The sequence below is a fragment of the Callorhinus ursinus genome, unplaced genomic scaffold (genome assembly GCF_003265705.2).
Source record: "Callorhinus ursinus isolate GAN/ISIS: 27379988/994484 unplaced genomic scaffold, GSC_fseal_2.0 scaffold7, whole genome shotgun sequence".
NCBI classification, from domain to species: domain Eukaryota; kingdom Metazoa; phylum Chordata; class Mammalia; order Carnivora; family Otariidae; genus Callorhinus; species Callorhinus ursinus.
Window position 1 is genome coordinate 27,614,865 of NW_027397069.1, and position 11,960 is coordinate 27,626,824.

At 39.6% G+C, this 11,960-nt stretch overlaps 1 pseudogene; it reads left to right on the top strand.

The window, feature by feature from the left end:
* Positions 1-1,010: 1,010 nt before the first annotated feature.
* On the top strand, positions 1,011-3,385 carry LOC112826888 (E3 SUMO-protein ligase PIAS2 pseudogene; annotated as a pseudogene).
* The last annotated feature ends 8,575 nt before the right edge of the window (positions 3,386-11,960 follow it).

Sequence of the window (11,960 nt, forward strand, 5' to 3'; positions counted from 1 at the left end):
TAGCAAGTCTTCAAAAAACAGTCATGATCCTATGTTTACAGACAAATCTAAAAATTGGATTTGGCTTAAGCTATTTAAATCACACTAATTCCCTTTCTCAAGTTAATGCCCAAGGCCAACATAATACGCTAGCCCACAAGCTAGTTTTAGTGTTATATTTAAGATGAATTGTTTATTTAAATTCAAACAGCAACATCTTTAGGAAAAAAATTAGCTATGTGGAAATGAAATTTAATTCAATATAACTGAAATACTTCATGATCAATCTAATAATTTTGTCAAACTTGGAAATTTTCCTTTTAAAAAAAAATTGTACCCGTGTTAAAAAGTCCAGCAAGGCAGCTGTTAATATTTGCTTTTCTTGTACAGTAAATTGTTGCCTTTTCTTCAGATCAAATAAAGCAGATTGAAAATCAACCAAATCAGAAATTCACACTTGCAAAAGTTTAGGCACATAAAACTATGCCAATTCATATGTGAGGTTTTCTAAAAACCTATGTCCAATGCTTTTCTTTGAAGCTATAAATAAAGGGTCTATAAAGGAGTCTATAAAGGAGCTATTCCCAGAGATAGGGAACTACGGCAATGATCAGAATTTTTCCTGAGCATTTTGCTCATTAATGATTGAAAATCCTCACAGTGAGCTGATGAAATCACAAGGTCAGGCTTTGAAAATCAGCCTGGGTGTTGCTTTCCTACAATCAACACGTACTTTACCAGCTGCTCTGTAGAAGATTTACCCTGCCTGGTAACACACCAAATCTCCTGCTTCAGGAACCGGAATTGCCTACAACAAGCAACATCTCTAAAGGGGGAAATTAGAACATCTTCAAATGTGAAGTATTGCTCCAGAAAGGAAAAGCTGAGTACCAGATTCTGCTTGAGGTTAAGGCAAAGTAATTTAATTTGAGGCACTGTTTACTGAAAAGCTAGGGTACTGGAATCCAGTCTGAATCTTTTGGCTTGGTGTGTGAAATCTGTCATTGATAGAAGGGCTGGAATTGGGCAGCGGCAGCGGCGGCGGCGGCCGCGGCGTCTTCAGAGGCGCCCAGTGCAGGATGGTGCTGGAGGCGGCGGCGGCGGCCGTGGTGGCGGCGGCGTCGTTGGCGGCAGCGGGAGGGGGTGCTGTGGCGGCATCGGCGGCGGCGCCCGCGGGTGGTGTAAAATGGCGGATTTCGAGGAGTTGAGGAATATGGTTTCTAGCTTTAGGGTTTCTGAACTACAAGTGTTACTAGGCTTTGCTGGACGGAATAAAAGTGGACGCAAGCATGACCTCCTGATGAGGGCGTTGCATTTACTGAAGAGCGGCTGCAGCCCTGCGGTTCAGATTAAAATCCGAGAATTGTACAGACGCCGATACCCACAGACTCTTGAAGGACTTTCTGATTTATCCACAATCAAATCTTCGGTTTTCAATTTGGATGGTAGCTCATCACCTGTAGAACCTGACTTGGCCGTGGCCGGAATCCACGCGCTGCCTTCATCGTCAGTTACACCGCACTCACCGGCCTCTCCTGTTGGTTCTGTGCTGCTTCAAGATACTAAGCCCACGTTTGAGATGCAGCAGCTGTCTCCCCCAATTCCTCCTGTCCATCCTGATGTGCAGTTAAAGAACTTGCCCTTTTATGATGTCCTTGATGTTCTCATCAAGCCCACGAGTTTAGTTCAAAGCAGTATTCAACGATTTCAAGAGAAGTTTTTTATTTTTGCTCTGACACCTCAGCAAGTTAGAGAGATATGCATATCCAGGGATTTTTTGCCAGGTGGTAGGAGAGATTATACAGTCCAGGTTCAGCTGAGACTTTGCCTGGCAGAGACAAGTTGCCCTCAAGAAGACAACTATCCCAATAGTCTATGTATAAAAGTAAATGGGAAGCTGTTTCCTTTGCCTGGCTATGCACCACCACCTAAAAATGGGATTGAACAGAAGCGCCCTGGACGCCCTTTGAATATTACATCTTTAGTTAGGTTATCTTCAGCTGTGCCAAACCAGATTTCCATTTCTTGGGCATCAGAAATCGGAAAGAATTACTCCATGTCTGTATATCTTGTACGACATCACATCAGCCATGTTATTACAGAGATTAAAAATGAAAGGTATTAGAAACCCTGATCATTCCAGAGCACTAATTAAAGAAAAACTTACTGCAGATCCTGATAGTGAAATTGCTACAACTAGCCTTCGGGTATCCTTGATGTGCCCTTTAGGGAAAATGAGGTTGACAATCCCATGCCGTGCAGTGACTTGTACACATCTACAGTGTTTTGATGCTGCCCTTTATCTGCAAATGAATGAGAAGAAGCCCACCTGGATCTGCCCTGTGTGTGACAAAAAAGCAGCCTATGAAAGTCTAATTTTAGACGGGCTTTTTATGGAAATTCTCAATGACTGTTCTGATGTGGATGAGATCAAATTCCAAGAGGATGGCACTTGGTGTCCAATGAGACCGAAGAAAGAAGCTATGAAATTGTCCAGCCAGCCGTGTACAAAAATAGAAAGTTCAGGTGTCCTCAGTAAGCCTTGTTCAGTGACTGTAGCCAATGAGACAAGCAAGAAGAAAGTGGATGTTATTGACCTAACAATAGAAAGCTCTTCTGATGAAGAGGAAGACCCTCCTGCCAAAAGGAAATGCATCTTTATGTCAGAAACACAAAGCAGCCCAACCAAAGGGGTTCTCATGTATCAGCCATCTTCTGTAAGGGTGCCCAGTGTGACTTCGGTTGATCCTGCTGCTATTCCGCCTTCATTAACAGACTACTCAGTACCATTCCACCACACGCCAATATCAAGCATGTCATCAGATTTGCCAGGTTTGGATTTTCTTTCCCTTATTCCAGTTGATCCCCAGTACTGTCCTCCTATGTTTTTGGATAGTCTCACCTCACCCCTAACAGCAAGCAGTACGTCTGTCACCACCACCAGCCCCCATGAGAGCAGTACTCATGTTAGTTCATCCAGCAGCAGGAGTGAGACAGGGGTCATAACCAGCAGTGGAAGTAACATTCCTGACATCATCTCATTGGACTAAAGGAAGACTCACTCGATTCTAGGAATCATTCATCAAAACTGTTCTTTCTTGGATCTCTGGTCCGTGGAAGCTATTTTTTTGGTAACAATTACTTTGATATTTATTGAAACGTCAGACGGATTCTTTAGCTTTCTGAGAGATGAACACAGATGACTGCAGCAAGAACCAAATGACATGCAAGGATTTTTCTTACTCATGCTGTACTCTGAGCATCAGATACATTTGGCCATAACTATCTTCTCCAGAGACGGATTTCAATTTCATATGTTACTGGATGGATTCTACACACATCGGTTAAATTTTTTTTTGTTGTAATAAACAGCAATAAAATTATGTAAATATTCAAGTAAACTTTTTTCTAACTAAAAAAAAAAAAAAAAGAAGGGCTGGAATTTTTAATGTGTGACTAATGTGCTATCTGAATGTATTATGGAGCTGAAACTGTCCCAAGGGGATATCAGCACCCGAGATTACTTGAATGCTCCTTTGCACAAGCCCTGAGGATTCAGATTTAAGGCTTTGGTTTCAATGGGATATAGTACTGCACTGGAAACAAGGTGATTCTCAGCCAAATCAAGAAGAAATGTGTAGAAGCATGTAGTTATTGCAAGCTAAAGGAGCAACAGACACATTGCTTGGGGGCTTTACATTAGGGAAAGAATTCAAGGTGTGAGTAGGCCCTTACATTTTCAACAGGACGGAGATTGGTACTGGGATCATAACCTGTGCATACAACATGGCATATCTTGTTCATACAGTGGGCATGGCTGTAAAGCATTACAGGCTGGGGTGGGGGGGGAGTAGCCAAAGGCTACTTGCTGCTCAGGAGTTAATTAGTAACTAGAAAATTTATGGTGAGAGGAGAAAGATCTTTGAGTCTCCAGGCAACAGTTTTTAGAACAGTGGTCTGAGTCTGGGTCATAGAAGACAGTGTCCTGTTTCTAGAAGTTGGCAAGGGAGTGGCAAGAGTCATGCTCTAATATGAAGCCTGGGATTTAAGCCTGGACTTTAGTTTTTTCTAGGGCACTTGAACTCAGTTAAAATCCAAGGCACAGACTCAACCATAGGGGCTTAATAGATAGTGGGCCTACAGTTGTCTGTGGCGCTGTGGGCAACCAAGGACCCAAGAACTATCCTAGGCTCGTTGGAGACTAACCTCAAGGCAACAGAATTAACTCAAAACCCTGATGGATCTGATGAGATTCATATGTGGCCAACCCTAAACAGGATGGCTCATTGTGGGCACTCAGTAATGATTTCTCTAAACAAAACTGAGCCTGGTATTTGGAGTACCCAAGTCCATGAAATCAAGGTACCAACAATGCATTTTACAATGTTACATGACAGTCCTTTAAGAGAAGATGACAGCTGCATTTGCAGTGAGCATAGAATAACATGTGGCGAAGTAACATGGCGTACACCTGAAATTAATGTAGCATTGTGTGTCAACTATACTCAAAAAATTTTTTAAAGTCCTTTTTCTACATTTTACATATCTCTTTCTGTATAAACACAAGATGTAAGCAATGGTAGTTTTCTTATATCTACCTAAAGTGTAAACAGGAACCAAAAACACAAAGTCCAGAGGTTGAACTTCTGGTTCCATGTCACAGTCGAGATATAGCTCAAAAAAGATTCCTAAGTCTCATAAGTTCTTATTCTTTCTAACCCAGAGCCTTTCCCCTAAATCCCCTCTGGCAGTAAGAGCTTTGATACATAGATTCTGACAAGTATTGTTAGCATCTTCTCTTGGTCCAGCACCAAGCCACGTTCTAATCAGTCTGGTCCCATGGTGGGTTCAGTTGACCCTAAAGGATCCTACTCTAATGATTTTTTCTCTTGGCTTACTTCTCTTTCTTCTCCTATCCATTTTAAAGAATCCACGTAGGTCCTTCAAAGCCCAGCTTGAGTCCCAGATGAGTCCCATGGTTCTGATGGTGTGAATCCTAATATTTGCCACATATTGGTCTCCAGTGCTTAACATTTTTTGTTCCCAGCTCTTTTGGGAATTTATTTTATGTCTTTTAGATTTCCACAGAGGAACTAAATATCTATTGATAATAAATAATATTTATTTCCTAGAGGAAATAAATATCTATTGATTCATTTGCTCCGTAGCCCTCAATATTAGATAACCTGTACATTTTCATTGTAATACTACCATCTAGAGTGTGAGCTACTGGTCTTGGGAGATAGGTAGGATCAGAAATGTCTGGTAACATGTACACGTTCCTTGAGTGTTCCTTTGTATAAAAATTACAAACAAGATAGATGATCTAAGATTATCTATATTACTCTGGAAACTGGAACACATGATCCATAAGGGTTTTCCCAAATATATGGTGTATCTAATCATAAGAAGTCCCATGCAACAAGTCTTTGGAGACCATGCAAGCTCAGCCTGGGTGGTTCTGGGTAGGGAGTGCTTCTATTTCCCAGTGACATAGAAGGCCTGTGTGGAAAGGTGCAATCGAGAGACCAGGCTGAAGGTGGGAGGCAGAGAAAGTTGATAGGGAGAAACTTGTAGAGCCTGAGAGAAGTTAGCTTTGGGCAAAGGGTGGGATTCAACAGTAGGCAATGGTTTGGGATCTGGCAGGACGTGTTTTGTGACATTAGGAAGTTCACACAACAGGTATCAGGTACCTATATAGAGGCTGGAATTCATGGATAGAAGCCCAATTGTGGGATACTTATGGGGAAGAGGAAAAGTTGGGGATCATTTAATGAAAAATGGGAGGGATCAAGAAATAGATTGTGAATCTAGGTTCTTTATTAGACTCTAGGGTCAGAGCCAAACCTGCAGCAATCCTGAACAGAAGCCAAGACAGAGTGCTGTCAGGTTTGGGCTCTTTACAAAACCCCAAGTCCTGGGAGACCAGTCTAGTCTAAAAAAAACTGATCAAGGTTGAACCTCTAAGATTTTCATGATCTCAGTTCTGAAGGTCACAGGGAAACAGTGACAGGGAATCAAGCAGATAGTTATAATATATTACCTGCCTAGAAAAGCAACATAGATTTGAATTTAGTACTTACCATGCTTCTTTGAAGATGAGTTAATATTTATACAAGGAAGACTTTGATAGAACCACTACTGATTGCAGGAGAGATGGAATGTGCTCTGGGGCTGGGGGGGGGGGGGGGGGCAGGTCAGATTATAAAAAGAAATCATTATAATACAAGCTTTTTCCCAAATCACAGATATTTCTTCTAAGGTACACTTTATCAGCTAATTCTGTCATAACCTGCAGTTATCTTTCAGCTTTATTGCTTTCTAAACAAAAACAAAACCACCTCACTGTTATGCAGGTGATTTCTTCTGCAGTCTTTACACCTTTAAAAACTGTTTTCCTTTTGCTTTTTTTTTTATGGTGAAATGTGTCATTTTCTCTGACTAAAATAAAGGGATGTAATAGTTTTTATCTCTCAAGCTCATGGAAAATGAAATCCTGTGTTTTAAATCATTTCCATTCTGTTTCCCATTCTTGTCTTTTGTGGCAGAAACTATTTCCCCTTCTAGTCTTTCCTACATCTCTAAAACCTGTCTTAAACATTCTTCCCAGACAAATGAATGCACAATGCTAGGTAGGAATACTTGCATGTGAACTGCATGCATCATGATTTACTTCTCATATATCACTGTAAATACACCTACTCGCATATCCAAATGCACTGTCTGGCAAAAGGGACTCACCAGAGCAGTAGGGAGTGTGTGTGTGTGTGCAAGTGTGAAGTGTGTGTAAGGATGGGGAAGGTTCTTTTTTTTTCTTTTTCTTTTTTTTTTTTACAAAAACAATATACAACAGATTGAGTTAAGAAAGGCAGGAGCTGGAGGGCATCAGACTGAAAAATTGAAACAGGCTAGTGAAGCATGGATTGATCCAGGGAATTGAACCAAAAAGGACAGTGCATTGGCCCACAGAAGGGCCTAGAACAGTTCTGTTGAAGAAGGGAGATGGGCTCTAGAGCCAATCCGACAGGCCCTCATTGCTTTAAAGACCAGGGATCAGAGAAACAAAGGGCTTCTTTGGGGACAAGCAGGATACATTTTTGAAAAGGACCTAGCCATAGCTAATTAACTGGAATTTGATGGGCGCTGGGATTGCATTGATAGCTTTATTGTGCAGCTGTACACAATGATTTGATATTTACATATCAAAATGCAATGCAGTATTATTAACTATAGTCACCAGGCTGTACTGTATTGTGTATTTGAAAGTAGCTATGAGTAATCTTCCTCATCACAAGAAAAAAAATTATAACTATGTATGATGATGGACATTAACTAGATTGTTTTCCAGTACATACAAATATCAAATTATTACATTTATACCTGAAACTAATATTATATATCTATTATGCCTCAAAAAAAAAGGTGAGCCCTAAATAGTCAAACTTCCAACACTTCATGACTGCAAGTGGATCTTCTCTGAGATGTGCAGTACTTTTGAAATTTATTAATACTGGCAGAACCAGAAAGAAGACAACTCATCTTGCTCTGGAATTAAATGTTCCACAGGAACCGAACTGAAGATTTTGGTTTTGGGCTCTGGTATTGCACATGTATTTGCTTATTTTTTAACAGCTGAAACACTTGCCATTATCATGAGCCTGACATATTTTTTCCAGTTACATTCATAATAGAATTTTGAGGTTCAGATAACAATTATGCAACTGCCAGGACAAATCCAAAGATTTTTTTTTCTGAGACAAATATGGGTTCTCTATATAGGTTGCTCTGGTGACTAAGGTCCATGTTGGGTGAGCAAATAAATCCATTCTCCAAATATTCACAATTGATGACAGTTTTTCCTTTCTTATTCCAGGTATATCAAGTAGGTAGGTAGGTGGGTAGGTAGGTAGGTAGAACACCCACCAGAATATATTTAAAATAGCTCGTATTTGAGAGAGATTATCTAACAAGTTATTCAATTATTCTGAGATCATAATTGCTCTGAGGTATATACTTTCAGATCCTTACATCACAGTTTTATATCTTTTTATGAAGTTATATCAGAAAAAAGAGGAGCATCAGAAAAGTTATTTGCTCCAATTTTTTTTTGTATTTTACAAAACCATACTTGAAAATACATCTACTTTGATTTACAGGTTCTCCTGCACAAAGACCTACAGTAAAAATTTCAGTTTGAGTTTAGGTTAAAAAGAAACCATTCACAGAGCATATGCCATACATTTGCTCTTCCCAGTCTCTTTTATATGCTCAAAACTCTTAAGAAGAAATTCAAAGTTTGGGCAGAAAGCAATTTCCCTCAGGAAATCAGAAATATTAATTTTCCTTCAAGCTTTGTATTGTCTGCATTATATTGTGATCCCAAATTACCAGGTTTTGTGTTAGAGTCACTCATATATGTCTTCTTAAATCCTTTCAGAAATAGCTCGAAAGCAACATGAAAGCAAACACTGACCTCCTAATCCCCTAATGTAGCACCTAGTACAAAGACGGGCTCTATATTTACTGAATGAATTAATAAAAATATTAACATATATTACATGGAAATCTGTAGCCACATTTCTCACACTGTGATACAAGTTCCTTATGCTCAAACTTGAGTGTAGTGAATGTTTTATGTGACTCTCTGTGGAGGAGTCTTGGGGAAGGAGCATGGAATCAAGGGAGCAAGTTTGCATTTGGAACACTGGTGTATTTGAAGGAGTCCCCCCTCTTTTTTTTTTTTTTAACACCACAGAAGGTAGCAGTGAGTCGGTCACTACATGGATGTGAGAGATAGAGTAAATCTTCATTTGAGAGTATGTCTGCATTTTATCCTATTAAGTGATTTGCCTTGCTCTACAGAATTGAACACATTGACGCCTGGGTGGGCAGGGCAGGTCAGTTAATGGGCTTGAGAAAAGTAGGGGCCAGCTGCCCTAGAGTTGCCCCTGCAGCAGCAGAGATCTTTGCTAAAGATAAGGCTGTTTCTGACCCTGTTTTCCTCATCATCTTATAATACGTAAAGCCTAGGTCTCAACAGTCTGATTACCCAATAACTTCTTTCTTTTCTTAAAATGGCCTGATTGCTAGAAATTGCTCCCCCTCCCCCCCTGCAAAGTGTTCCCAACATGTTTCTAGCAATCTAATGGTACCATTTCATGCATGTTTGGCTCTGGTTCTTCCTCCTCTATTCACCTACCTATTTCAGCCATGGTTGACCCTTGCAGTGTTTTTTTCTTTGTTAAGCCAAGCCTCAGTCTGATGCTTTTCATTCTCCTCTAGCCCGCCTGCCCAACACACATGCACACCAGTCTGAGGAAGAACACCACATCCCTTTCTAAGGTTGTCATTCTACGGCTCCTCACAGGGCAACTGATTATACTGCAGCAGCAGGGAAAACAGTTTCGTAGATGGTAGGTGAAATCTAATAAAGATGGCTACTCTTAGAGTCTAAGCCAACATCCTAATTCCTTACTAGGTTAGCTCCTTGACCATCTCCTGGAGTGCTTCCGTGTGGCAGAGGGTAGGTCACCACCAAGAACCTGCCAGAGCAGTATGTTGCCTTAGTTTCCAGAACCAGTTAACAGCTGGACCCAGAGAAGGGAGAAAAGAAGACTTTCTTTCCTCCAGTCAGGCCCATCTCATTATTAAGACTGTCCTAAAACAATTTACAATGGGAATATCCATGCAAGCGAAATCCCACGTCCTACATACATGGGCTTGATCTGGCCCTCAAACTGCCTCAAGAGTAGAAGAGTACTTTACCCTCCAATTTGGTTTATTCCATCCAAAATAAACACCAACAGTCCCACTCGAGTTTTGCAACACAAAACCTAGTCTAATTCCTGTCACTCTCCTTTCCCTAGGGTACCAGAGGAGATGTTAAGGTGTGAATCAGTTTAGCCTCCCTAAGCTCTTATCAAATATTTTATTGCACATAGACCTACCAACCAAGAATAGACCATGGCATTTAGGCATAGATGCTGCACATACAGATTAAGAATGGGAAAATTCTTCTAACTCTTAGGACCACACATTTACTGAGTAGAATGCTTACTACCTCAGCCTAAATCATCTATTTGGGGCAAACTCACAGAACTCATGGCTTCCCAAGGAACTTGCCCTTAGATGTGCTCCACCAAATGTTCATTTAAGTAATTTTTTTCAAAAGAAAGATAAACTCTAATCTGTACCCTAAGAAAAAAAATTGCTTATTACTTTAAAAATGATAGTTTTAACTGTTTCAGTTTCAAAAATTTTAAGGTCATATCTTTCTAAAGCATCCCTCTCTCTACCTCCTACCACTCTGTTCGAGTATCATGAAGATACAAAATTTATCTCAATTTTTTGACTTCCCTCAGACCTACCCAGTTACTTCCATTTTCATGTTTTAATATTTTTGTAAAATGAGCAGGCATTTCTTATGTAACAGAAAGAAAATAGAGAGTCAACCCTAAGGAGTACGTGTAGAAATGTGCAAGATGTGAAGTTGGGAGCTGGTGAAACAGGAAATGAGATCAGACCTGGCACTGAGTCTGCACTGCTCTGCCTTTTACTAACTTACGATTTTCAGAAAGCTGTGTAATCTTCCAAGTCTTATGTAAAACACAGATAATGGAAATTTCCTCATAAAATTTTTGGAAGGAATATCTGAGATAAGTCATGTAAAATACCTAGGTCAATGCAAATCTATTATAATAATTATTATTATTATTAATTTTATATTAAATTCCAATTTTCTAAACCATAAGAATTCCATTCATGATACTACCTTAATATTTCTATAGAAGTCTTCCTATAATTTGTGATGATCTTATTTTTGTGCTACATTAATTGGAGGCTAGTTTTTGGGTTTTGCAGTGGCCAACACTTAGATAATTGCAGGAGATCAAAGACTAAGCACAGATGCAAACCCTTTATACAGGCTTAGGGGAAAAAAAAAACTTTCTAACTTGATAAGACAATACTTAGGACATAAAGCCATGAAAAAGAGTGATAGAGAGGAAAAGCCCCTTCAGGGTAGTCTCATATTTACCATAAAGAAATGGTGAGCTACGGACCCCCAAATTAATCAGACTGGAAGTTCCTTATATGCTGAGTTGGTCTTTCAGTTGAATATCTATGGGACTGAACACATATTAAGTAAATGATGTATGTTTGTCAATTTAATTGGGATGGTCAAGGTTTGGGTTTGTGATCAGTAAATTTGTACTTGTGTCCCTTGGATTGTCTACTCTGAATTTGAAGAGCTGATGGTAATTCTTGAGTAGAACAGGTATATTTTGAGTGAATACTTTGACACATAGTATTTTGTAAATGTATTTGCCCAAGCTAAATAAAATGTAGGGAAGAAACCTGATTGAGGGGTGTATCTTGCTGTTAAGGAAAAAAGCTGGTGACATTCAAACTTAAAATAGGAGCCTAAGCCAGCTTTATCAGGGCCAGTCTGTGCTCAAACTATTGTCTTTAAAGAGAGAAAAAATGCTCATACATACTTGACCTTGTTGATCCTGAGTTTAAGTACCACTCATCTTTTAGGGTCTGAAATTCACTCCAGCAGAAGGACACTTCCAGAATCTGAGAATGGTATTGGTGCCTTTTTTTTTTCAACATTAAACAAATTTTCCAAAAGCATATTTTGTCACATTATATTTAATTGAGCTAGACACACATGAATTAAATTTACTTGAAACAATGGTGTTAAATTATAAGGCTAAAGAACTTAATGATGTGTTTCAGATTTGGACATCACAAACCACAGCTTTCAAACATTGGAGTAGGTGAGTTCTGTATCAAATAAAAGAACATTCTAGAGGTCCTCTGCCCTGAGATATGTGCTAGATCAGGAATCAGTAAACTTTCTGTAAAGGGCTAGATAGCAAATTTTTTAGACTATATAGATCATATAGCCTCCATGGCAGCTACTCAACTCTGCTGAGGTAGTAGGAAAGCAGCTGTAGACAGAACATAAGTATAGTTGT